This window comes from Somniosus microcephalus, chromosome 22, assembly GCF_052327205.1.
Source record: "Somniosus microcephalus isolate GS21.2 chromosome 22, FLI_Smic_1.0, whole genome shotgun sequence".
Lineage (NCBI taxonomy): Eukaryota > Metazoa > Chordata > Chondrichthyes > Squaliformes > Somniosidae > Somniosus > Somniosus microcephalus.
The window spans coordinates 39,764,260-39,788,895 of NC_141008.1; positions in this window are offsets into that span (position 1 = coordinate 39,764,260).

The window sequence follows — 24,636 nt, forward strand, 5'->3', positions numbered from 1 at the left end:
AGCAGTCGCTTTTGTGTTCCTTCCTTTGACAGCCCACACACGAACTTGTCTCTCAGTGCCTCTGTCAGATTTTCCCCAAACTGACAGTATTTCGCTAGCCTACGCAGTTCAACCAAGTACTCCGCGTTGCTTTCCTCTTTCAGTTGCGTTCTCGCATAAAATTTAAATCGTTCCGCTAACATCAGCGGTGTGGGGTTCAAATGATCCTTCAGGACAGCAACAATATTAGCAAAAGTCTGATCCGTCGGTTTAGCTGGTGATAGAAGATGCTTCAATAGCCCGTATGTCTTCACACCCATTGAGTTTAGTAAGGTTAGTGCTTTATCATCATTTGATATTTTATTTGCCTTACAATATATCTCTATGCGTTCTACATACGTGGCCCAATCTTCCACATCGGGATCGAAATCGTTGATGTTACCACGCTTAGGCATCTTCGCAATCTTTTTGAGAAACAACAACGACATTTTTCTTTAACTTTTTTTTTCAAAAATGGCGGTTTCCCGCGCTTATCTTCTTCCCCGCCTCCGAGAATGGTGGTTTCCCGCGCTTGTCTTCTTCCCCGCCTAAATGGCGGCTTCCCGCGTTTCTTCCTCTGGCGGGAGGGGTAAAGCTTTGCCCTCGGGCGACGACCGCTGGCTTTCGGGGTTCGCAGCCTGCGAGCCGGCTTCAGTTTATTCTGAAAGCGTGAGAACAGCTGATTGAGTTCCTTGTTCCCTTTCCCGACAGGGGCAACCGGGCGCTGGGGACAACCAGTTGGCGGCGGACAGTTCCAGCTCTTGGTCCTTTGCGGAAAGCTGCTGTAAGCCGCTGGGCGGAAATCTCGCTCGGTCTCCCTCGCTCGGTCCCGTTCTCCCTCGCTCGCTCGGTCTCCCTCGCTCGCTCAGTCTCGTTCTCCCTCGCTCGCTCGCTCGGTCTCCCTCGCTCGCTCGGTCTCTTCTCTCTCCCGCTCGCTCGGTCTCGCTCGCTCGCTCGGGCTCTGTCTCTCCCTCAGCGGTTTTCAAGCGTGCCTCCCAGCCCCTCTTGCAGTCCGGTCCTTTCCCCCCCCGGCTGCGGCTGAGTTCTCCACGGTTTTAAAAAAAAAAAATTATTTTCTCCCGCGCCTTACGATCCCGGTCGCTGCGCCTCGCGGCCTCGGTAGCTGCCCGGCCTTTTTCACCGGTCGCAGTCGAGCTGTCTCTCGATGCTGTTGCGTCTCCCAGCCCGCTTGTAGCCCGGTCTCTCACACTGGCTGCGTTCCCGCTTGTAGCCCGGTCTCTCACACCGGCTGCGTTCCCTTCACCGCGGCTTCCGTGCCCTACGCTGCCCCAGTCTCAGCGCCTCTGGCCCCGACTTCTGTCCGGCTCCTTTCCCCGGCCGTGGTCGAGTTCTCCGCCCTTATATCCTCCGTTTTTTTTAAATTTTCTCCCCTACTCACAGTCAACGTGGCCGACTTGCTTCTCGTCGCTGATCGGCTCACCCACCACCGTGATAGAAGGGACGATCACTGCCTGTTGCTGATGGAAGGCTTCGTGTCAGAATTCTTCCTTCTTCCTTTGCTCTGCAGACTCGAGTCTTCTCTCAGCAGAATGACGAGGGCGGATGCCTCTTCTCGACGCCCATTAAACTGCCTTGGATGTATCTCTGCCGCAGGGTAAGATCGTACTCATCGCCACTGTTAAGTCTGTGTGTTATATTGCGAATTACTACACAGACCACAAGAGTAAACTTTAACAGGACTTTACTATTCGAAGGTCAGGGCGGAACTGCCCAATAAATCATTACACAGCACTTATATACCGGTGTGGTCACCGCCGGTATTACAGTATACAGCAGCCAAGATAAAGTAGTGCAACTCTTAAAATAGTTCTCTTAAAGGTGGAACGGTTACATACAATAGTTCTCTTAAAGGTGGAACGGTTACATACACTACAGCCCCTTGCTCAGTTTCTTGCTGCTCCTGTCTCGACACCTTTGGCGGGCATTCTCTGGGGTTGCGAAGCTGTGAGGGCTCGCCAACAGTCTGCTGCTCCTGTGGTTGTGCAAGGGTTGAGACGCCGATCTCAGTTGGGTGTGGACTCTGGTGGGGCTCTGACCGAGGGCTCTGCAGTGGCATGGAAGTGTGAGCGCTTGGAGAGGAGCCCCCACTTCCTTGATGTCTGCCACCAACTTCCCTCTCATGGGTCAGGTCCCCCTCAGCACTTGCAAGTGGCTTGAGAGCACCTTGCTGCATATCAGGGGGGGCCATGGGGACCTGCATCTGACTGGCAGTCCTACTCAGAAGGACTTCCATGAAGGTCTGGTTTCTCTGTTCAATAGATGACCATCGCTCCTCCAGAGGTGTCATTCTATTCAGAACACTCACCATGTTTTCTGCACTCTGGTGACTTATCACCTCCATGGAGGTTGCCATCCTTTCCATGGTGATGCGTTCATGTGCCAATGACTCCACAAAGGCTCTGCTCATGTTCACAATGGACTCCTCCATTCGCTCCACACTCGCAGCAACCCTAGAGACAAAACCTGCCAGAGACTCCTGCATCTGTTCCTGGAGTTCCAGCACCGCTGATCTTGTGGATGGACCCAGAGGCAGAAGGTCGACATGCAGCTGAGCCGAGCTGGGAGAGTCCTGCGCCCTCCAACTAGGACTCTCCACTGCTGTCCCTGTCTCCACAATCTGCTGATGCTCACTTGTGAGCTGTGATACACCAGGTGACAACTCTACTCTATGTCCCGAAGGTCCCACCGAGGTGTGAGTTTCTGCACTGGTGCAGGGTGCGCTTAATTCTGCTGACGCTGCACCCTCAGAGGTTGCAGTCTGGATGCTCAGGCTCTTCCTCCTGGCTACTGGGGACGGGTGTTTGCGATGGTACTGTGGGGGAGTAAAGGAAAGAGTCAGAGATGTGTTGCCAAGGTTACAGGCACATTGCAGATGATCATAAGTCCATCTGTCAGAGCTTCAGAATCATTATCAGCGACTCATGCAATGTCAATGAGAGAGATGGAAAACTATTCTGTCACCAGCTTGCTGTGATGCACCCGTCTGTCCATCCCCCACTTGCGCATCGTCCTCCACTCCCACGATCTCCAGGACTGCATCCTCCCAGGGGGTGAGCTGGGCTACTGAGGGTGGCCCTCCTCCTGTCCTCACTCTTTTCCTCTTATTGTGAGCTCTGTTTTCCTGCAATGAGGGAGACAAGTGGAGGTTGAGCGAGAATGAAGGAGTAAGTGTAGAGAATCCATAGCATAGATGCTTAGAAGGAGACAATGATGGAGTGAGGTGGCAAGACCAAGGGCCCTCCCTGTGTGTTGTCAGTTATTTTCATACTATCACAGTGATAGGGAGTGTGAGGGCTGCATAGTTGAATAGTTAGGTGAATGTGACCATAGACAGAGAGGGAATGGGTAAGGGTGCATAGATGTCAGTGTCAAGTGGGATGTGAGGAAGAGATTGCTAAAGCTGAGTGCTGGTGAGGAGAGGCAATGGGGATCAGATTGAGGGTGATGGGAAAGTTATACTCACTTTTCCAGTGCGCAGGTGGTCATGAAATCTGTTCCTGCACTGAAGCCAGGTTCTGCGGGTTATGGACAAAGAGTTGACCTCCTGGGCCACCTGGATCCACACAGCCTTGGGGAGGCTTCTTCCTCCCTGAAGAAAGGAAGAGCACCTCTTTATTTGCTCTTGCTCCCTCTACTAAAGCCTGCAGGGCAACGTCATCAAAGCGGGGTGCAGACCTAGGTCTCCCGCTGGCCATTCTTCCTGCAGGTGCCTCTAACATGCAAGGGCAAAAGGTTGGCAGTCTGCAGAAGAAGCAAGGCTTCTTGCGGACCTTAAATGCAGCAGCAATGATGACATTGTAGGAATGGCTAGATTCCTAACTAAAGGACTGAGGTCGAGTCAGTCTATCAAACAAACGACGTTTAATACTAATCAACAGAGTTTAAAACGAAAACACAGGAGAACTACATTACAGTCCATTAGTCGTTGAAAAGCCTGTGCGGCGTTCTTGAGCCCAAATGGCATCCGTAGAAATTCGAACAGTCCAAAGGGAGTGATGACAGCCGTTTTCTGGACGTCCTGCGGGTGTACGGGAACTTGGTGGTAGCCACGGACGAGGTCGACCTTGGAGAAGATTGAGTTTCCCGCCAAATGGGCGGAGAAATCCTGTATATGCGGGATCGGGTACCGATCGGGAGTAGTGGCGTCATTAAGGCGTCGGTAGTCCCCGCATGGCCGCCATCCACTGCCGGGCTTCGGGACGATGTGGAGAGGAGAGGACCAGGGACTATTCGACCGGCGAATAATCCCCAGCCATTCCATCATGGCAAACTCTGCCTTCGCAGCCGCGAGCTTGCCGGGTTCCAGGCGCCGTGCTCGCGCGTAAACTGGAGAGCCAGTCGTAGTAATGTGGTGTTCGACACCATGCTTAGTGGCCGAGGAGGAGAAAGTGGGCTTGGTCAGCTCCAGGAATTCACCTAATAGGCGAGTGAACTCGTCCGGCGAGGACAACGCGCAGGAGACAGTGTGCGACGTTGCGGAACTGCGGAAGCAAGGGATGGAGTGGAAGGTGGCCGCGTTGACCAATCAATGATTTCTTACATCCACCAAGAAGCTGTTGGCGCATAAGAAATCCGCGCCGAGGATGGCTTGCGAAACCTTGGCTGTAATAAATTCCCACTGAAACCGTTGCCCGCCGAAGCACACCTGGACCCGCTGTTTGCCAAAGGAACGAATGGCCCCACCATTAGCTGCCACGAGGGAGGGGCCGTGCCTCCCAGACTGAATATCGAGTGCTGAGGCAGGAAGGATGCTACACTGTGCCCCAGTGTCGCATAAAAAGCGCCAGCCCGAGAGGGAATCTGTAATGTAGAGGAGCTTCCCGGAATTTCCAATCGCCATCGCGGCTGCGGAACGTCCCTCAGACTCGGTCCTCCTTTTCTGGAGTTGCTGCTGGTGTTGATGTCGGTTTTTTTTTAGGCGCGAATCTGCAGGCAGGGCGGCAGCCTCTGGCTTTCGCGCCGAAATGGGCGTCGTAAAAACACAAGCCGGGGGATGGAGGCGTTGGGGCAGCATTCATGGGGGAGGGGTGCCTTGTGGCGGTGCAGGATTGCTGCGCGACCGCATAAATCGTATCTGCTTCTGCAGCAAGTGCTGCGCAATCTGTGGCTTCCAATCTGGCGAGGGCAGCCTGAACCTGCTCGGGTAGTTGGCTCAGGAATAACTCTCGAAAGAGGAAACATTGTGGTTCTGAGCCAAGGAGCGTGAGCATCTGGCTCATTAACTCAGATGGCTTGGAATCGCCAAGCCCGGGCAAAGCGAGTAGCCGGCGGGCACGCACCGCCTTCGTGAGCCCGAAGACCTGTATTAACCGTGCTTTAAGAGTATTATACTTGCTGTCAACCGGGGGGTTTTCGAGCAGGCTGATGATCTGTGAGGCCGTGGAGCTGTCGAGTGCGGAGACCACGTAAAGGTAACGGGTCTGATCCACAACGATGTTTCGGAGATCGAATTGTGCTTCTGCCTGGACGAACCAGGAGGCCGCCTGTTGTTCCCAAAACTGTGGGAGCTTCAAAGCCACGGAGTTCGCTTCCATGTTTCATCGCGCTTCGCTTCTTCCGCGAAAATTGTTCACGAAAATTCGGGGTCACATCTGTAGGAATGGCTAGATTCCTAACTAAAGGACTGAGGTCGAGTCAGTCTATCAAACAAATGATGTTTAATACTAATCAACAGAGTTTAAAACGAAAACACAGGAGAACTACATTACAGGTCTGTACTCTTTGCTGGCTCCACGAGGACTGGCTAGGGCGGCTCCCCAGCCTGACGTCATGACGGCATCACATTTTCCCGCCGCTGGAGGATCACGTGATCAGCGTGATGACGTCATCGTGTTTGGTCTCATTCTTAAAGGGACCGCGCTATGTACATGCAATGATATGAACAAAGATACAGATTCATTCTGTAGCTAATAAATTGTTAAAGATAATTATGTACATTAGATCAGAGTCCCCCTGGTGGCTCCGCCACAACGTCATTGGAGGCGACTTTCAGACTGGACAAACTCATTGGCCATGGGTTCCCACACGTTGGAACTCAATTGGCCAATTAAGGTAAAATGGCATCATTTTCCCACATCGATTTAGAATCGGGTGGCTAACACAAAATGCAGATTACATGACCCCAGCCTGCCCCAGTATCAAAATCCAGCCCTCAATGTTTTCAAGGGGAGACTGGATAGGCACTTGAGGGAAATAAACTTGCAGGGCTACGGCGATAGAGCGGGGGAATGGGACTGACTGGATTGCTCTACAGCGAGCCGGCAAGGACTCGATGGGCTGAATGGCCTCCTTCTGTGCCATTATGACTCTATGGGCTTGATTTTGCCAATGGGGAGCTTTTGGGGCCGGGACTCCTACTTGTCAGGTTTTTGTCCCACCGCCATCGACTTCTGGCCAACCCACACTATTTTCCCTTGATTGACCTTGTTAAGCCTGCCCAGGGGGCTTAGCAGGCCAAATAAGGGGAAGCCAGTTACAGAGAAAGTCAGAGTGTGACATTTCATCTATCAAAAATTTTTGACAGATGAATTGTCATCGTTTGACAGCTCTGTGTAGCTGTCAAGCACTGACATTCTATGTTGTTTGATGAGTCCTTGTATTCAAGACTCATCAAACCTCTTTTGTGAGCAGAAATTAGATGGTTGTTGCATTGGAGAATGCAGCAATCATCTGTCATCTCTGCCGGTGAAATGCGAGACTCTCCGCATACCCAACGTTTGAAGCCTGCAGGAAGAAACAAAGGTAAGTAAACATTTTCTATCACTTTCCACTCACCTCACATACTTACCTCTCCACACTGGCACCCATCACTTCACAGCGCTCTTTTGCACCCCTCCGACCCCCGCAGACCCAATGCTCGCCTCAATGACCCTGGCGGGGTTCGCAACCTTTGGGAAGCCCGCACTTGTACGGGTAAAATGGGGATAATCCTCTTATCTGCCTCATAACTACCTGCTAACAGGCAGATAAGTGGTTGTAATCCCCTTTCCACCTCCAGGAGACGGGACCCAGCGCGGGTCGGCTACCCACCTCCCAGGAAGATGGCACAGAGGCGGGTTGGGGGCAGGATGGGCACCCGCCCCCAGATTCTGCCATTTTCCCAGCAGTCCAGCCTCCAAACCCGCCTCCCCAGGGCTGGCAAGATCACGCCCTATGACTCTATGAAAAAAGGCTCTTAAGTGCCTGTAAACTACCTGATAATGATCTCAACTGAGTCGCCCGCCACTGCCTGTCGGGTCGGCTCCGCGATGACACGCGCCTGGTGGAAAGGTGCATGGGAGCGAAATGATAGCGGGTTCCCAATCCGCATTCAAAAATAACAACTTTCCCACCTGACCCACTACCACCCCAGAAAATTCAGCCCATGGTGTTTATTTCACGTACGCACCATTCCAGAGCTCTGCTGATGGAAAACTGACAATACTGAACCATACAGACCGCACAGGTTCCAAATTCAACCTCTGAGTGGTTAGTTGGTCTCAGTTGATAAGGTGTCATGGACTGTACAACTGGCGCTACAATGTGACTTTCTGAATGACTGCTGGAAAAATAGGGGTCCATTAACAGGCAACATTAGAACATTATATCAACATTCTGCAGTGTATATAATAGCAAAAGGGATGCTGAAAAGAGTGTAATAAATAATCACTGTAATGTATTTCAGCCTTGTTTAAAACACTTCACATTCACACTCAAATGCACCCTGATGTGCATCAATCCTGCTTCTATTTTGTGGTTTCTGGTGTATTTACTTACTTTTTCCTGTCACAAACATTATTTTACAACCCACGCCTGCAATGTGATTACTTCATAAAGTAGCCATTAATTTTCTTAGAGAAAGGCATAGATTCAACATGGGTCATGCTTTCCCCCAGCTCTTGGAATCCATCAGTTTGCTGCTGTGGATGCTGCATCATCAGTTGCTCATGGATTAATTCACTTCTTGTCAGCTGTGGCTCAGTTGGTAGCACACCTGCCTCTGAGTTAGAAGGTTATGGGTTCAAGTCCCACTCCAGAGACTTGAGCACATAAATCTAGGCTGACACTCCAGTGCAGTGCTGAGGGAGCACTGCATTGTCGGAGGTGCTGTCTTTCGGATGAGATGTTACCCCGAGGCCCTGTCTGTTCTCTCAGGTGAACGTAAAAGATTCCAAGGCACTATTCCGAAGAAGAGCCAGGGGAGTTATCCCCAGTGACCTGGCCAATATTTATCCCTCGATCAACATAACAAAAACAGATTATCTGGTCATTATAACATTGCTGTTTGTGGGAGCTTGCTGTGTGCAAATTGGCTGCCACGTTTCCCACATTACAACAGTAACTACACTCCAAAAGTATTTCATTGGCTGTAAAGTGATTTGAGACGTCCGGTGGTCGTGAAAGGCGCTATATAAATGCAAGTCTTTCTTTTCTTGTCCTAGCATGAGTTGAATTATTAAAGCTAGGATTTTGTTGGAAAAGCTGATTCTAAATTTGTGGATTTGTTTCTGTTGCTGTGGAGTCTCAATTCTGTATATTAATTTTTTTAAGCAGTAATTTACTGCACTATTATTGCTTGATGCTGCAACTGAACCTCTAGCAAACTAAGTGCAGAGGATGGGAATTCTTTTAGGGTTTTCCCACAGCACTGCATGATTTTGTTAAGGAATGAGCTCAGCAAGGTACACCAAATGTAGGTGCAATAGCATTCGAGGGGTTTGGTCTGCACCCATCAGTGCCTCAGGACTCAAATTTACTTGCCATGACAGTCCTTCCTGGGCAAGGCAGTGTTGACCTGTCTTTGGTGCCTAAGCTTCACAAAGGAGGCTGTTACATATATTACATCATACCGCAGATGTAGAGTCTTTGGATATTCAGAGGACATTCAATAAGGTGTCCCACAGGAAGCTTGTTTAAAAGAATCAGCTGTATGATATAAGAGAAAATGTATCAGCACGTCCTACATTACAGCAGTGACTGCACTTCAAAAGTATTTTATTGGTTGTAAAGTGCTTTGGGACATCCTGAAATCCTGAAAGGTGCTGTATAAATGCAAGTCTTTCTTTTTTATGTGTAGATAGTTTGTTGATAGATAAGAAACAAAGGGTTAGCGTTAATGGCTGTTGCTCAGATTGGAAAAAGGTTGGAAGTGGTGTACCCCAGAGGTTAGTGTTGGGTCCACTTTGCTTTTGATATATAGACAATTTGGTCTTGGATATTGGGAGCACAATATTGATATTTGCTGACAACATAAAAGTAGGCATTTGGCAAACAATGATGCAGACTGTAAAAGACTTTGGGAGGGTATAGACAGGTTAGCAGAATGGGCAGATGTGGCAAATGTAATTTAATGTAGGGAAGAGTGAGGTGATGCATTGTAGGAGGAAAAAAGAATGGGAGCATACACTCAATGGAAAGGCAATGAAAGGTTTGAATGTATCGAGGCTTCTAGGGCTTAAAGACACAATTCCTTGAAATGAAATAACAATGCTTTTAGAACGCCAAGAGGAGATTTAGTTGAGATTATTTCAAAATTATGAAGTGCCCAAGTACAAAAACAAAGTACTTGCATTTATATAGCGCCTTTCACGACCTCAGGACATCCCAAAGCATTTTACAGCCAATGAAGTACTTTTTGAAGTGTAGTCACTGTTGTAATGCAGAAAACATTACTGTACAGGTAAATAAAGAGATAAAAAGGCCAATAAATATGTGCATAGGATGCAAGAGCAAAGAGGTAATGATATGTTTGTACAAGGTAATGTTTAAACTACAGGTAGTGTACTGTACGCAGTTTTGAAGCACCCCATCATGGAAAGAACATTAAAGCCATGGACAGCTTAGATTCACCAGGAGGATGCTAAGGATGAACAATAGTTACGAGTAAAGACTTGAAATACTGGGATTATGCCCTGGTAAAGAGCCAGCACAGTCAGAATGGGGTGTATGGCCTCCTTCAGTACTGTAAATCTAGATGGTGCTTTAACTATGCCATCTGCAAACAACTTCTACTACAGGGACTGCACTTCCCTTGAAAGAAGGAAGAGATATCTTGCATTTATATAGCGCCTTTCACAACCTCAGGTGGTGCTAAAGGGTTCAGATAGAATAAATACAGAGAAACTGTTTCCAATGGCTGAAGGGCCAATATCACTAGGGCACCGATTTAAGGTGATTGACTAAAGAACCAAAGGCGACATAAGAACATAAGAACATAAGAAATAGGAGCAGGAGTAGGCCAATCGGCCCCTCGAGCCTGCTCCGCCATTTAATAAGATCATGGCTGATCTGATCCTAACCGCCAATCCATTATCACAGAACTATCTCCTGAATCTAACAGAATTAGACACACGAAATAGGAGCAGGATCAGGCTACACGGCCCCTGGGCCCGCTCCGCTACCCACAGGGCCATGACCGATCCGAACCTAGACTCATGTCCAAATTCCTGCCCGCTCCCCATAACCCTTTACTTCTAGGAAACTGTCTATTTCTGTTTTAAATTTATGTAATGATGTAGCTTCTACAGCTTTTTGGGGCAGCATATTCCATGGACCTACCACCCTCTGAGTGAAGTAGTTCCTCCTCATCTCAGTTTTGAAAGAGCAGCCCCTTATTCTAAGACTATGCCCCCTAGTTCTAGTTTCACCCATCATCGGGAACATCCTCCCCGCATCCACCCGATCCAACCCCTTCACAATCTTATATGTTTCAATAAGATCGCCTCTCATTCTTCTGAACTCCAATGAGTAGAGTCCCAATCTACTCAACCTCTCCTCATATGTCCATCCCCTCATCCCCGGGGTTAACTGAGTGAACCTTCTTTGTACTGACTCGAGAGCAAGTATGTCCTTTCTTAAGTATGGACACCAAAACTGTATGCAGTATTCCAGGTGCGGTCTCACCAATGCCTTGTACAACTGAAGCAATACCTCCCTATTTTTATATTCTATCCCCCTAGCAATGAAAGCCAACATTCCATTGGCCTTCTTAATCACTTGCTGCACCTGCATACTAACCTTTTGAGTTTCGTGCACCAGGACCCCCAGATCCCTTTGTACTTCAGTACTTTCCAGTTTCTTGCCATTAAGATAATAACTTGCTCTACCATTTTCCCTGCCAAAGTGCATAACCTCACACTTTCCAGTATTGTATTCCATCTGCCAAATCTCTGCCCACTTACTTAGCCTGTCTATGTCCCCTTGCAGGTTTTTTATGTTCTCCTCACTCACTACTTTCCCTCCCATCTTAGTATCATCTGCAAACTTTGATATGTTACACTCGGTCCCCTCCTCCAAATCGTTAATATAGATTGTAAAGAGTTGGGGACCCAGCACTGACCCCTGTGGAACACCACTAGTTACTGATTGCCAGTCCGAGAATGAACCATTTATCCCAACTCTTTGCCTTCTGTTAGATAGCCAATCCTCTATCCATGCCAGAATATTACCCCCAATCCCGTGATTTTTTATCTTAAGCAATAATCTTTTGTGTGGCACCTTGTCAAATGCCTTTTGGAAGTCTAAATACACTACGTCCACTGGTTCCCCTTTATCCACCCTATATGTTACTTCCTCAAAGAACTCCAGCAAATTTGTCAAACATGACTTCCCCTTCATAAAACCATGCTGACTTTGTCCTATTAAATTATGATTATCCAAATGTCCTGTTACTGTCTCCTTAATAATGGACTCCAATATTTTACCTACCACAGATGTTAGGCTAACCGGTCTATAGTTTCCAGCCTTCTGTCTACTGCCCTTTTTAAATAAGGGCGTTACATTAGCAGTTTTCCAGTCTGCCGGGACCTTTGCAGAGTCCAGGGAGTTTTGGAAAATTATTACCAATGCATCCACAATCCCTACCGCCACTTCCCTCAAGACCCTAGGATGTAAGCCATCAGGTCCAGGTGATTTATCCGCCTTGAGTCCCATTATTTTACCGAGTACCACTTCCTTAGTGATTTTGATCGTGTTTAGCCCCTCCCCCCCTTTAGCCCCCTGTTTGTCCAGTGTTGGGATATTCTTAGTGTCTTCTACTGTAAATACTGATACAAAATATTCATTCAGTGTTTTTGCCATCTCCATATTTCCCACCATTAATTTCCCGGTCTCATCCTCTAAGGGACCAACATTTACTTTAGCCACCCTTTTTCTTTTTATATAACTATAAAAACTCTTACTATCTGTTTTTATATTTTTTGCTAATTTACTTTCATAATCTATCTTCCCTTTCTTAATCAATCTTTTTGTTATTTTTTGCTGTCTTTTAAAGTTTTCCCAATCCTCTATCCTCCCACTAGATTAGGCTACCTTATATGCCCTTGTTTTTAGTCGAATACTATCCTTAATTTCTTTACTTAGCCACGGATGGCTGTCTTTTCTTTTACACCCTTTTCTACTCAGTGGAATATATATTTTTTGGAAGTTGTAAAATAACTCTTTAAATGTACACCACTGATCATGTATCGTCTTACCCTTTAATCTATTTTCCCAATCCACTCGACTCAATTCCGCTCTCATACCTTCATAGTCTCCTTTATTCAAGCTTAGCACACTTGTTTGAGATCCAACCTTCTCACCCTCTAATTGAATATTCAACTATGTTATGGTCACTCATTCCAAGGGGATCTTTACTCGGACATTTTTAATTAATCCTGTCTCGTTACACAAGACCAGATCTAAGGTTGCTTGCCCCCTGGTCGGTTCAGTTACATACTGCTCAAGAAACCCATCCCTAATACACTCAATGAACTCATCCTCAAGGCAGCCCTGCCCAATTTGATTTGTCCAATTAATATGATAGTTAAAATCCCCCATAATTATAGATGCTCCCTTATTACAAGCCTCAACTATTTCCTGATTGATACTCCGTCCAACAGAGTTGCCACTGTTCGGAGGCCTATAGACTACGCCCACTAGTGTTTTTTTTCCCCTTATTATTCCTTACCTCCACCCAAACTGTTTCATTATCCTGATCTTTTGACCCAATATCATTTCTCTGTATTACAGTGATTCCTTCCTTTATTAACATAGCCACCCCACCTCCCCTTCCTTCCTGCCTGTCCTTCCTGATCGTTAAATAACCTGGTATGTTTAATTCCCAGGCATTGTCACCCTGCAGCCATGTTTCTGTAATGGCCACAAGATCATACCCATATGTAGTTATTTGTGCCATTAACTCGTCTATTTTGTTACGAATGCTATGTGCATTCAGATAGAGAACTTTCAAATATGTTTTGTGACACTTAGTTCCTGCTTTTGCCCTTTTTATTACTTTACCTTTTACTCCATACCTTCTGCCCCTTCCTGACACGCTCTGGTTTTTAATTTCCCCACTGCTACCTAAGTCTATGACCTTCTCTGTTGTCATTTTTATTATTTACTCTCTAGGAACCTCCCCCCCACTAGTTAGTTTAAAGCCCTCTCTACAGCCCTAGTTATATGATCCGCCAGGACTCTAGTCCCAGCACTGGCCAAGTGAAGCCCGTCCCAACGGAACAGCTCCCTCCTGCCCCACTACTGGTGCCAGTGTCCCAGGAAGCAAAACCCATTTCTCCCACACCAGTCTTTGAGACACGCATTTAACGCTCTAATTTTATTTGTCCTAGCCAAATTCGCTCGTGGCTCAGGTTATTACCCTTGAGGTTCTGTTATTTAATTTGACCCCTAGCTGCTCATACTCCTTTAACAGAACCAGCTTCCTAGTCCTATCTACGTCATTTGTACCAACATGGACCACGACAACTGGATCCACCCCCTCCCACTGCAAGTTTCTTTCCAGCCCAGAGGAGATGTCCTTAACCCTGGCACCGGGTAGGCAGCACAGCCTTCGGGACTCTCGCTCTCGGCTGCAGAGAACTCTATCTATCCCCCTAATAATACTATCCCCTACCACTACAACATTTCTATTTACTCCCCCCTCTTGAATGGCCCCCCGTTCCACGGTGCTGTGGCCAGGTTGCTCATCCTCCCTGCAGTCCCTGCTCCTGTCCCCACAGGGAGTAAGAACCTCGAACCTGTTGGTCAAGAGCAAGGGCTGCGGCTCCTCCAGCTCTACCTCCTGGATCCCCGTACCTGCCTCACTCGTAGTCACACCGTCCTGTCCCTGACCATGGGCTACATCTGAATTACTTAACTTCATAGGTGTGACCACCTCCTGATACACAGAGTCCAGGTACTTCTCCCCCTCCCTGATGTGTCACAGTGTCTGAAGCTCAGACTCCAGCTCATCAACACGGAGCTGGAGTTCCTGTAGCAGCAGACACTTGTCACAGACGTAATCACCGTGAGCCTCAATGGGGTTCACCGGCTCCCACATCTCGCAACAGTAACACCTCACCTGCTCCATTCTATGTAATTAATTAAATTTTTTATTGTTAGTTATGGACACCCTCTGCCCGATTTTAGATGCTAGTATCCCCTTTAATTAATTGGATTTAAATTAAATCAATCCCTCTAGTTACACCAGTTAAATGGTTTACCAACAGTCACTCTGCACCAGAAAGGCCTTGGTACACCACAGCAACCTTAAAAACTATAAACCACAGACTTAAAGTTTTAAAACGAGAGAAATACTCCAACCAATCACCTACCTGTTTTGTGGTGACGTCACACCTTGAATACTTTTTACCTCGCTCCTTGCCTGAGATTGGAGATTGGTGAGGCCTACCTGAGCCTCTGGGGCCTCTTGTAGTCACTCTGCCGTGCTGCTCCGCCTCCACCCGCTGCCGATGCCGCACTGAGGCCTACCTGAGCCTCTGGGGCCTCTTGTAGTCGCTCTGCCGCGCTGCTCCGCCTCCACCCGCTGCCGATGCCGCACTGAGGCCTACCTGAGCCTCTGGGGCCTCTTGGAGTTGCTCTGCCGCGCTGCTCCGCCTCCACCCGCTGCCGATGCCGCACTGAGGCCTACCTGAGCCTCTGGGGCCTCTTGTAGTCGCTCTGCCGCTCTGACATGAGGAAAAGCTTAACGACATAAGAAAAATACTTGAAGGAGAAAAAAATTGCAGGGATATGGGGAAAGAGCAGGGGAGTTAGACTAACTGGACTGCTCTTCGAAAGAGCCGGCGCAGATCAATGTTCCCTGTAGTTTTTTTTGGATCTTGCGGCCCCTTTAACGGGCTGCGCGGCCCATTCAAAATTTCGTGCATGTGCAGTTTTTTCAATTTAAAAGTCGCCTCACCGGGCACGCAGCTTAAAGGGACCATTGGTGCAGACTCGATGGGCCGAATGGCCTCCTTCTGTGCTGTATTATTTTATGATTCTTTGGCCTAGAAATTGGGTATAGCCCCGCTTGAGACGCTAGAACTGGCGGTGCGCAAAGTTTATAGCCAGACGAAACTTATCGCTGCCTGGCGAGATATTGGGTTGCATCGCCCCCAAAGGGGATTGAGGCGCTAATTCAGCCATTGCACGGTGCTCCGAAGGTGCAAAAGTTCAGGCGCTACTCAATATCGATGCGGACAGGCGCAGCGCAGGTGATCTCAATTACGGGAAACCACGAGACTTCCAGGCGCCGGCCGGCTCTTAAAGGGGTGGGTCAGTCAGCCTGAGCTGCCACACCCAACGCCCTGTAGGCCTCAGAATCGGCGCTCGCCCTTCTCTGGCATTAGAAACTGAAGGTTAGACAGAGAGCAGAGCGCTTCAGCACTGAGGCTCTGGACCAGTTGGTGGCTGCAGTTGAGCGCCGTCGAGATGTCCTGTATCCGGACAATGGCAAGAGACCGAATCAGAAGGCTTACCGGCGATCTTGGAGGGAGGTTGCTGTGAGGGTCAACTCCAGCAGCATGGCGACCAGGACCCCTGTTCAGTGCAGGAAGAAATTCAACGACCTCACACGGATCGTTAGGGTGAGCGATGGTTTAGCAAACTTCTGATTCCCTCCATCTGCAGCTGACTTCGGGCACCCTGTTGCCATGATGCCCCAATGGCCATCTGTCAGCAGGCACCCATGGCCCTTTCTGGGCACACACATGGACAGATGTCTCAAGGCCTCATGTAAGGGCTCTTTCACCATGGGGGGCATGCGATGATGTCTCAAGGCCTCATGTAAGGGCTCTTTCACCATGGGGGGCATGCGATGATGTCTCAAGGCCTCATGTAAGGGCTCTTTCACCATGGGGGGCATGCGATGATGTCTCAAGGCCTCATGTAACACAACTTCCCCTTCTTTCCTCTCCAGGCCAAGCTGGCGGCCAGGCGAAGGGACCACTTTCAAACCAGTGGCGGGCCTCCACAAGTGGTCCCTCTCACGGATCTGGAGGAGAGAGTGCACCAGATTCTTGGAGGACGTCTGTCTGGTCCTGTGACCACTGCATCTGCCGACCCCATTTCCGACAGCGAGGGTAAGACTCTCACCTTTTTCACCTGTTGCCTTCCACTTGGTCCCCCCGCCAGCATGCTTCCTCAGTGTGCAGCCATGTCAGAGCCTTGCCGCAATCTGGCATGCCTTTCCGCAAACCGGTCCTTTTGCTAAAGCCACTCTTCCACCTCCCTGCTTTCAGATGAATCAGCACCAACTCGGGCTCAATGCACTGAAGCTGCCAGTGCCAGTGCCACCGGAGGCGAGGAGCAGGAGGAATCCGGACCAGCCGTTGCAGAATCCGGGGAGTGGACACATCTACAGACTGGGGATAGTAGTCCCCTGGAGGGGAGTGGGGGGGCTCTGAGGATGAACCAGTTGCCGGAACAAGCGGCATGCAGCAACGCAAGGGGGATAGGCAAGTTCGGCCACCGTCTCCCCGGAGGGCAAGGCAGGTAGTTATGACTGCTGCTCAGAGTGCAGAGGAGGCGCGTCGCCTGGGTGAAATGAGCAAACAGGCCCGGCTCAGACACACGGAGCTGATGGCTGCAGTGGAGAAGATGCCTCAGTCAATAGATTCACTGGCTAAGAGTATGTTGGACTTCGGGGCAACAATGGAGAGGACTCTCCAGGGCTTTGGGGCAGCAATGGACAGGACTCTCCAGGGCTTCGGGGCAACAATGGACAGGTCTATCCAGGGCTTTGGGGCAACAATGGACAGGTCTATCCAGGGCTTCGGGCCAACAATGGAGAGGACTATCCAGGGCTTCGGCCCAACAATGGAGAGGACTGTCCAGGGCTTTGAGGCCGCTATGGAAAGGACTGTTCAGGGCTTCGGACAATCCCTGGAAAGGTCTGTCCAGGGCTTGTCCGAGGCAGTGGAGCGGTCGGCACCTGCCTTGTCCGAAGCAATGGAAAGAACTGTCCAGGGCTTCTCCGAAGCACTGGCACCTGGCACACAGGTCCTCACTGTTGCCACGCAGTCACTTGCTGGGCTCGTCCACACCCAGACTGAGGCAACGCGATCTCTCACTGCAGCCACCCTCTCTGCATCAGTTAGGATCACCCCGGGCCCTTCCAGTCCCATACAAGGCCAGGAATCAGTGGAGCATGCGATTGTGGCGGATGAGCCGAGCCGGTCCCCTCAGATAGCCAGTGTGTCGTCCGACCATGGTGCAGGTGTCCTCTCTCGGCAGGAGACCATTGCACATGCCAGCGCTGGGACGTCTGCAGTGCAGCTGCCACCACCTGCAGGGCACACTGCTTCCAGCCATGGTCACATCAAGCACCCTGCGTCCGCACCCTCCAAGCCCAGAGGTCGGCCAGGCCGTCCCTCAGGGGCTTCTGCGCTTCCACACAGTCAGCAGGCGTCCCCCAGCCTTGAGCCCGCCACTGGGGTCCAATTACGTAGGAGCAGCAGGGAGGGAAGGGGCCGGCCGCGAAAGAGAAGTCGTTCTCCCTCAAGGGGCCAGTTGTAGAGGGAGGTGCTGAGACGTTTCTTTGTCCAAATTCAAGGACACCCTCACCTGTTGTTATATTTGCAGAAGGTTTGTTGAGTTTTGCGGCTTTGCCGAAGAGTTCACAGTTATTTTGTTACTTATGGTTTCTGTTGACATGACGTTGTTTTGCTGTAATGAAAGAATTTTGTGACAATAAACAGAAGTTTCAATGTGGCATGGTGCACGTGACTACTTTCAGTGATGCTGGCATTCAGAGGCCGTCAAACATCCAAAGTGCGCAGGAGTTAAGACTCTCATCATTCCGCCAGAGTGGTCTCGAAACGAGTCCTGATGGCCCTTCCACTTTCAGGAGCCCTTCCATCTTCCTCCTCCTCCTCCGCCTGCTCTTCCTCCTCCTCCGCCTGCTCTTCCTCCTCCTCCCCCTCCTCCTCCTCCTCCTCCGCCTGCTCTTCCTCCTCCTCCTCATCCTCCTCCTCCGCCTGCTCTTCCTCCTCCTCCTCCTCCGCCTGCTCTTCCTCCTCCTCCTCCTCCTCCGCCTGCTCTTCCTCCTCCTCCTCCTCCTCCTCCTCCGCCTACTCTGCTGGTCGTTGAGGGACAGGTGGAATTGGCTGGGGGCGTCGATTCGTCAAGTTGTGGAGCATGCAGCAGACGACGACGATGTGTCCCACTTGCTCCGGCGAGTACTGCAGGGATCCCCCCGAATGTTCCAGACATCGGAAACACTTTTTGAGAACACCAATAGTGTGCTGTTCACTGTGCCTGGTCGCCTGATGGCCGCTGTTGATCAGCTCTTCTGCTGGGGTGTCGGCCACACGGAGTGTTGTCATCAGCCATGGGCAGAGAGGATAGCCCTTGTCCCCAGTAAGCCAGCCTCGTGTTCGAGCCAGCCCCTCAAAGGTAACAAACTGAGGTCAACCGCAGGATAAAGGCATCGTGGCTGCACCCTGGGAAATGCGCGTTGACTGCCATGATGATTTGGCGGTGGTCACAGACCAGCTGCACGTTGAGGGAGTGGAACCCCTTGCGGTTGCGGAAGTCCTAAGGATGCTGGCATGGCGCCCTCAAAGCCACGTGTGTGCTGTCAGTTGCCCCCTGCACCATGGGGAAGTCTGCAATAGAAGCGATACCCTGCGCGCGCTCCGCCTGCTTGTGCAGGGTCAGAGGGAAGGTCATGAATTGACGCCTTCGCCTATAAAGGGCATCTGTAACTTGCCGGATGCAACAGTGGACTGCAACCTGAGCGATAGTCGCAATGTCCCCAATGGCTGACTGAAAGGATCCGTTGGCATAAAAATTGAGGCCATCAGTCAGTTTAGCGAACATGAACAGAGAGGTCCTGCACCGTTCACACGGCTACAGATCCTGACCAAGCAGGTGGCACAGATCAGTAACAATGTCCCTCCAGAATTGGAGCCTTCGCAAACACTGCTCCTCCGACATGTCAAGGCTTGACACCTGCTGCCTAAAGACCCTCGCAGCATACCGTCGGATTGGCCGACCTCCATTGCCCCTCCTCCTTCTGGCCAATCTCGGCCCTCTCTCCCGCCGTCTCGCTGCCCCTTCACAGTGTTGGGCCATGAGGCCGTTGCCCTCCAAAGCAGCTCCCATTCCGATGCCAGTTGGTCAAAAGGCTGTTAGGTGTAGTGCTCCAACTGCTCCGGACAGGTTTGAAGGTCCCAAGTACTCTAAAGCTAAATTCCCAAAACTCTGCTCCACAGTAGCTCGCCAACTCTCTCCAGCAACGATCGCAATGAGCAGGCCAAGTGGCTGAAGCTTCTGCACTAGAGCTGTCCCCTTTAAATAGTGCCCCCCTACTCCGAGAAGGGCCTGCTAGCGCTCCCACGAACTGTCACTAATAGCGCTAGGCGTTAAGGCTCCGGGCGCCACCCAATATGCGCTCAGGCGCTCCTAAAAGGCGTTGCACACTGAAATGACATCATGATCTGCTTGCGCTCGCGGGCGCGCGCAAACACTTAGCGCAGGCGTTAAATGTATAGTCAATATGTGAGTTGTCGCTATCTTCATAGCGACCGCCCCAACATAGGGTATCGCCCCAATTCTAGGTCTCTTTAGGCGCTCAACGCCGGCGCTACCAACCGAATTTCTAGGCCTGAGTCAAAAGCGTTTTACAGCCAATTAAGTAGTTTTGAAGTGTAATCTCTGTTATAATGTAGTGAAATGCAGCAGCCAATATGCGCACAGCATGGTCCCACAAACAGTAATGTGATAATGACCAAATAATCTGTTTTAGTGATATTGGTTAAGGGATAAATGTTGGCCAGGACATTGTGAGAGATCACATGCTCTTCATGCGGCGTGGGGTGATTTACATCCACCTGAGCGGGCAGAAGGGGCCTTGGTTTAACGTCTCATCCAAAAGACGATACCTCGGACCGTGCAGCAATCCCTCAGTACTGCACTGGGACTGTCAGTCTAGATTATGTGTTCAGGTCTCTGCAGTAGGACTTGAACCCACAACCTTGTATCACCTGTTTTTCACCTGGCGATAAAAGTTAAAATTACCCACTCTTTCTCCTTGCCTGCACAAGCCACAGTACAAATACATTTGTGCAGAGGGAACAGGTCAGCAATGTAATTCTTCCCACTCCAATTTTGGGACAGTCACGATTGGCTTTGGCAAAAAAATTTGGCAGAATTACTATTTTTGTCTATTTTTTATTCCATTAGTGGTGTGAGAACGGGAGGTTATCCCTTACCTTTACCGATCCATTTACTGAGGCAGTATTCACCCACTAGCACCTTAACGATAGCCTTGTCATAGTTTTGGCAGTTATCCAGCACAATAATTGGCTGACAGGGACCTTTTCTGAAAGACTCCAATTCATTGGTTTCTCCAATGCTCCAATTGTTAACCAGGTTCAGCAACTAGAATGTTGTCAATAACAGAAAATGCCAGGGATTAATATAAGATTGTGTAAATAACATGTTACAGAGTACACAAGCTTTGCTATTATTATAAACAGAAAATGCGGAAAATGCTCAGCAGGTCAGGCAGCATCTGTGGAGCAAGGAACAGAGTTAAATCATTTGAACTTCTTAATTAGATCATTGGCTTGTAACTATTCCCTAGTATCCACGATTCTACCAAACAATACAACTGAAATTGAATTGTTCATCTTTCAGCTCACAACCTGATTGGACCTTCTTGGACTAGGAAGAGCAAGATTTCCAATAAAAATCACAATACTACAAATCTGAAATATAAAGATAAAATGGTGAAAATTCTCAGCAAGTCAGCTTCCATGATCAGTGGGCAATAATAATATTTTGATTTAGTTTATAAATTTACATTTGCTTCTGTTCAAATTGGACTTTATAAAGAAAGACTTGCATTTATATAGCACCTTTCACGACTTCAGGATGTTCCAGAGTGCTTTACAGCCAATGAAGTACTTTTTGAAGTGGAGTCGCTGTTGTAATATGGGAAACGCGGCAACCAATTTGCGCACAGCAAGCTCCCACAAACAGCTATGTGTTAATGACCAGATAATCTGTTTTAGTGTTTAAATAATTCAATTATTTATACCTCCTTGCAAGGGGACACTTGCAATTTTAATTTCCTGATAATGGCACTGGGCAACCCAGTGTCACCATTTTTTGATTCGTTAAAAAGGCATCCATGAGGAGAACAGGTGAATTAACATTTCACGTGTGGAGCCTTCATCAGTACACCTGAAAGACCAACTTGTCTGTTCCCTTCACCGATGCTGGCTGACATGCTGAGTGTTTGCAGCATTTTCTGTTTTGGTCTGAGTTATATTTCAGTCAGAGTTGTAGCCTGGTACCCAGTATCTTGCCAGTCTTCCACTCTTTGGCCCCACTAATATTCTTCTTGTCTCTTTGTTCTTTTGTTTTTGAGTCCTGCTGAAAAATGCTACGCAGAAATCAATCAGTCTTCCTGTGAAAAAAGATGGCAGAGATTGGGATAGCCGCCGCACTTTGTAGTGTTCAACACACATCAAGGAAAGTAAAAACAGTGAGATATCATTGATTATTGGCTCTTTAAATATAATCACTTGTTTGCAGTTGTTTATAGTAAACAGTTGCATGCCAGACTAATGTAAATAAGACTCTGATTTGCTCTGGTTCTCAATATAAATCAATACACCATGATTCATAGTAATTACTGTATTAAGGGTGAGTGATTTGATCTTCTTTCATTTTTAAACTATTACATTGCATAATTGAAAACATTAAGCACATGACAAGTGGTTTTCCAAATACTTCTAAAATACTTCCTTTGCAAATATAATCAAGGACACATCGATATAATTATATTTTACAGCCATAAATATTCAATATGTAACATAATGAGCTGGCAGCCGTACAAATGTAATAATCAATGCAAGTGCTAATAAACTGTCATATGTGCTAACATTTTTAATAGGTAAATGAATATCAGATTTAATCTAATCTAATATTGCAGCTTTTTCCAATAAAATATCTTTAAACTTGGCTCAATTGCTGATGCTCCGGCCTCTGAGTCAGAAGGTCATGGCTTTGAGCCCCAGCCCAGGACTTGAACATAATCTAGGCTGACACTTCAGTACAGTATGGAGGGAGCGCTACATTGTCAGACGTGCCATAGTTTGAATGAGATGTTTAACCATAGGCCCTGTCTGCCTGTTTAGGTAGATGCAAAAGATCCCATGGTACTATTTGAAGAACAATAGAGAGATCTCTCAGTGTCCTTGCCAACATCTATCTGGGAGCCAACACCACCAAAGCAGATTAACTCATCATTTATCTCATTGCTGCCTGTGGGATCTTGCTGTGTACAAATTGTCTGCCACTGCTTTGAGAAGCTGTCAAACACTGACAATCTCTATTCTAAGGTGAGCCCTTGCACAGAAGGCTCACCAAGACCTCTCTCCTCAGCAGAAAGCAGATGGCTGCTGCATCTGAGAATGCAGCAGAAAGCAGATGGCTGCTGCATCTGAGAATGCAGCAGAAAGCAGATGGCTGCTGCATCTGAGAATGCAGCAGCCATTCTGTCATCTCTGCCGTTGAGATGAGGCACCTCCGGATCCCCAAGTGTTGAAGCCTGCAGAAAGAAGCAAAGGTAAGGAAACTTTTTCCAACACTTTACACTCACCTCTCATATTACCTGTCCACACTTGCACCCATCACTCACCTCTACAGCTGACATTTCAACCACTTTCACCCCTGCAGACCCACTGCTCACCTCACTGACCCTGGTGAGGTTTGTAGCCATCGGGAAGACCGCAATTCCAGGCGTAAAATGGGGCAAAGCCAATTAACAGGCAGTTAATTGGCTCTAATCCCCATCCCGCCTCGAGGAGACGGGTCCCTGCGTGACTCAGGGACCCACCTCCCGGGAAGATGGCACAGAGATGGTTGGGACGGGTAAGTAGCGGTTTGCCTCAGTTGGTAGCACGCTTACTTCTTAGTCAGAAGGTTGTGGGTTCAAGTCCCGCTGTGGCCCTGAGCATATAATCTGTGCTAGCAATCAGTGAGGGAGTCGATGTTGAACTAGATGCAGGAAGGATGTTCCCGATGGCAGGGGAGTCCAGAACCAGGGGTCACAGTCTAAAGATAAGGGGTAAGCCATTTAGGACTGAGGTGAGAAGGAATTTCTTCACCCAGAGAGTGATGAACCTGTGGAATACTCTGCCACACAGGGCAGTTGAGACCATTCATTAAATATATTCAAGATGGGAGTTGGATATATTTCTCAAGGCTAAAGGGATCAAGGGATATGGGGCGAAAGCAGGGACAGGGTACTGAATTTGGATGATCAGCCATGATCTCACTAAATGGTGGAACAGGCTCGAGGGGCCGAATGGCCTACTCCTGCTTCTATGGGTCGGTACCTTCTGCCATTTTCCCGGCAGTCCTGCCTCCATATCCACCTCCCCAGGGCTAGGAAAATTCCCCCCTCAGTCTTTCCAAACTTTTTAATTCACCACCGCTACAAAATTATTATATATTTGAGCAGACTATAGTAATGCACTGACAATGACATAGGTCTGTATTAATCAATACCTGGGAACTCGCTCTAATAAAGCTCTTAAGTGGAGAATAAAAAGCAAGGTTGATGCGTGCTTCCTTATTTTGATTGATCCATCATTAGTATTTTACTCATGTTTAAGGACCATAACCAACACTTCAAAGCAGCTATTTATTTTTTTGCAATTTATAATAAATCCATGTTTTCTCAGTCATTTCACCTAATCACGGGTGCGAACACAAAAAAAAAATCCATGTTACTATAATAAGGTTGTTAGCTAGCATAGGTCAAGTGTTCTTTACTTGAACTCTAGAATAGACAGGAAAGTATCTTGAACAGAATCAATTGTCAGAACAATTTCATTTTCCTTTAGAGACAGAGGCCATTCCATGGCCAAAATTAGTTGATGAAAAAATGGGATTGTACAGTCCAAGATAAGAGATAAATCCTGCTGCCAGTGCAGTGCTCCCACATAGTCCTCTGGGACATTCTTGTAAGGAACTGATGAACTGCACACAACTTTTGTATTCCAGCTCCAGTGTAGTGTATGTACCTTGAAGAAGGAACTATATTCTGCAGCCCCTGTATACTGCAGTACCAGTAGTGACCACCCCTGTATATAAGCCTGTGTAGTAGCTTTTTATAGTAGTTCCAGTTTTGTCTCCGTTCAGTAAACACCTGTTATAACCAACTTCTGCAGTCCGTGTCTCAATTACACATGGACATTACATTGGCGACGAACAGATCCGAACTTACCTACAGTTCTGCACCATCTCACGGGGATGCATCCCTGAAGCGAAGTTATTGGAGGTCGAAGCCAGAAGGAAGAAATCCAAAAAGAAAGGGAAAAAAACAGACAGAGGAAACGG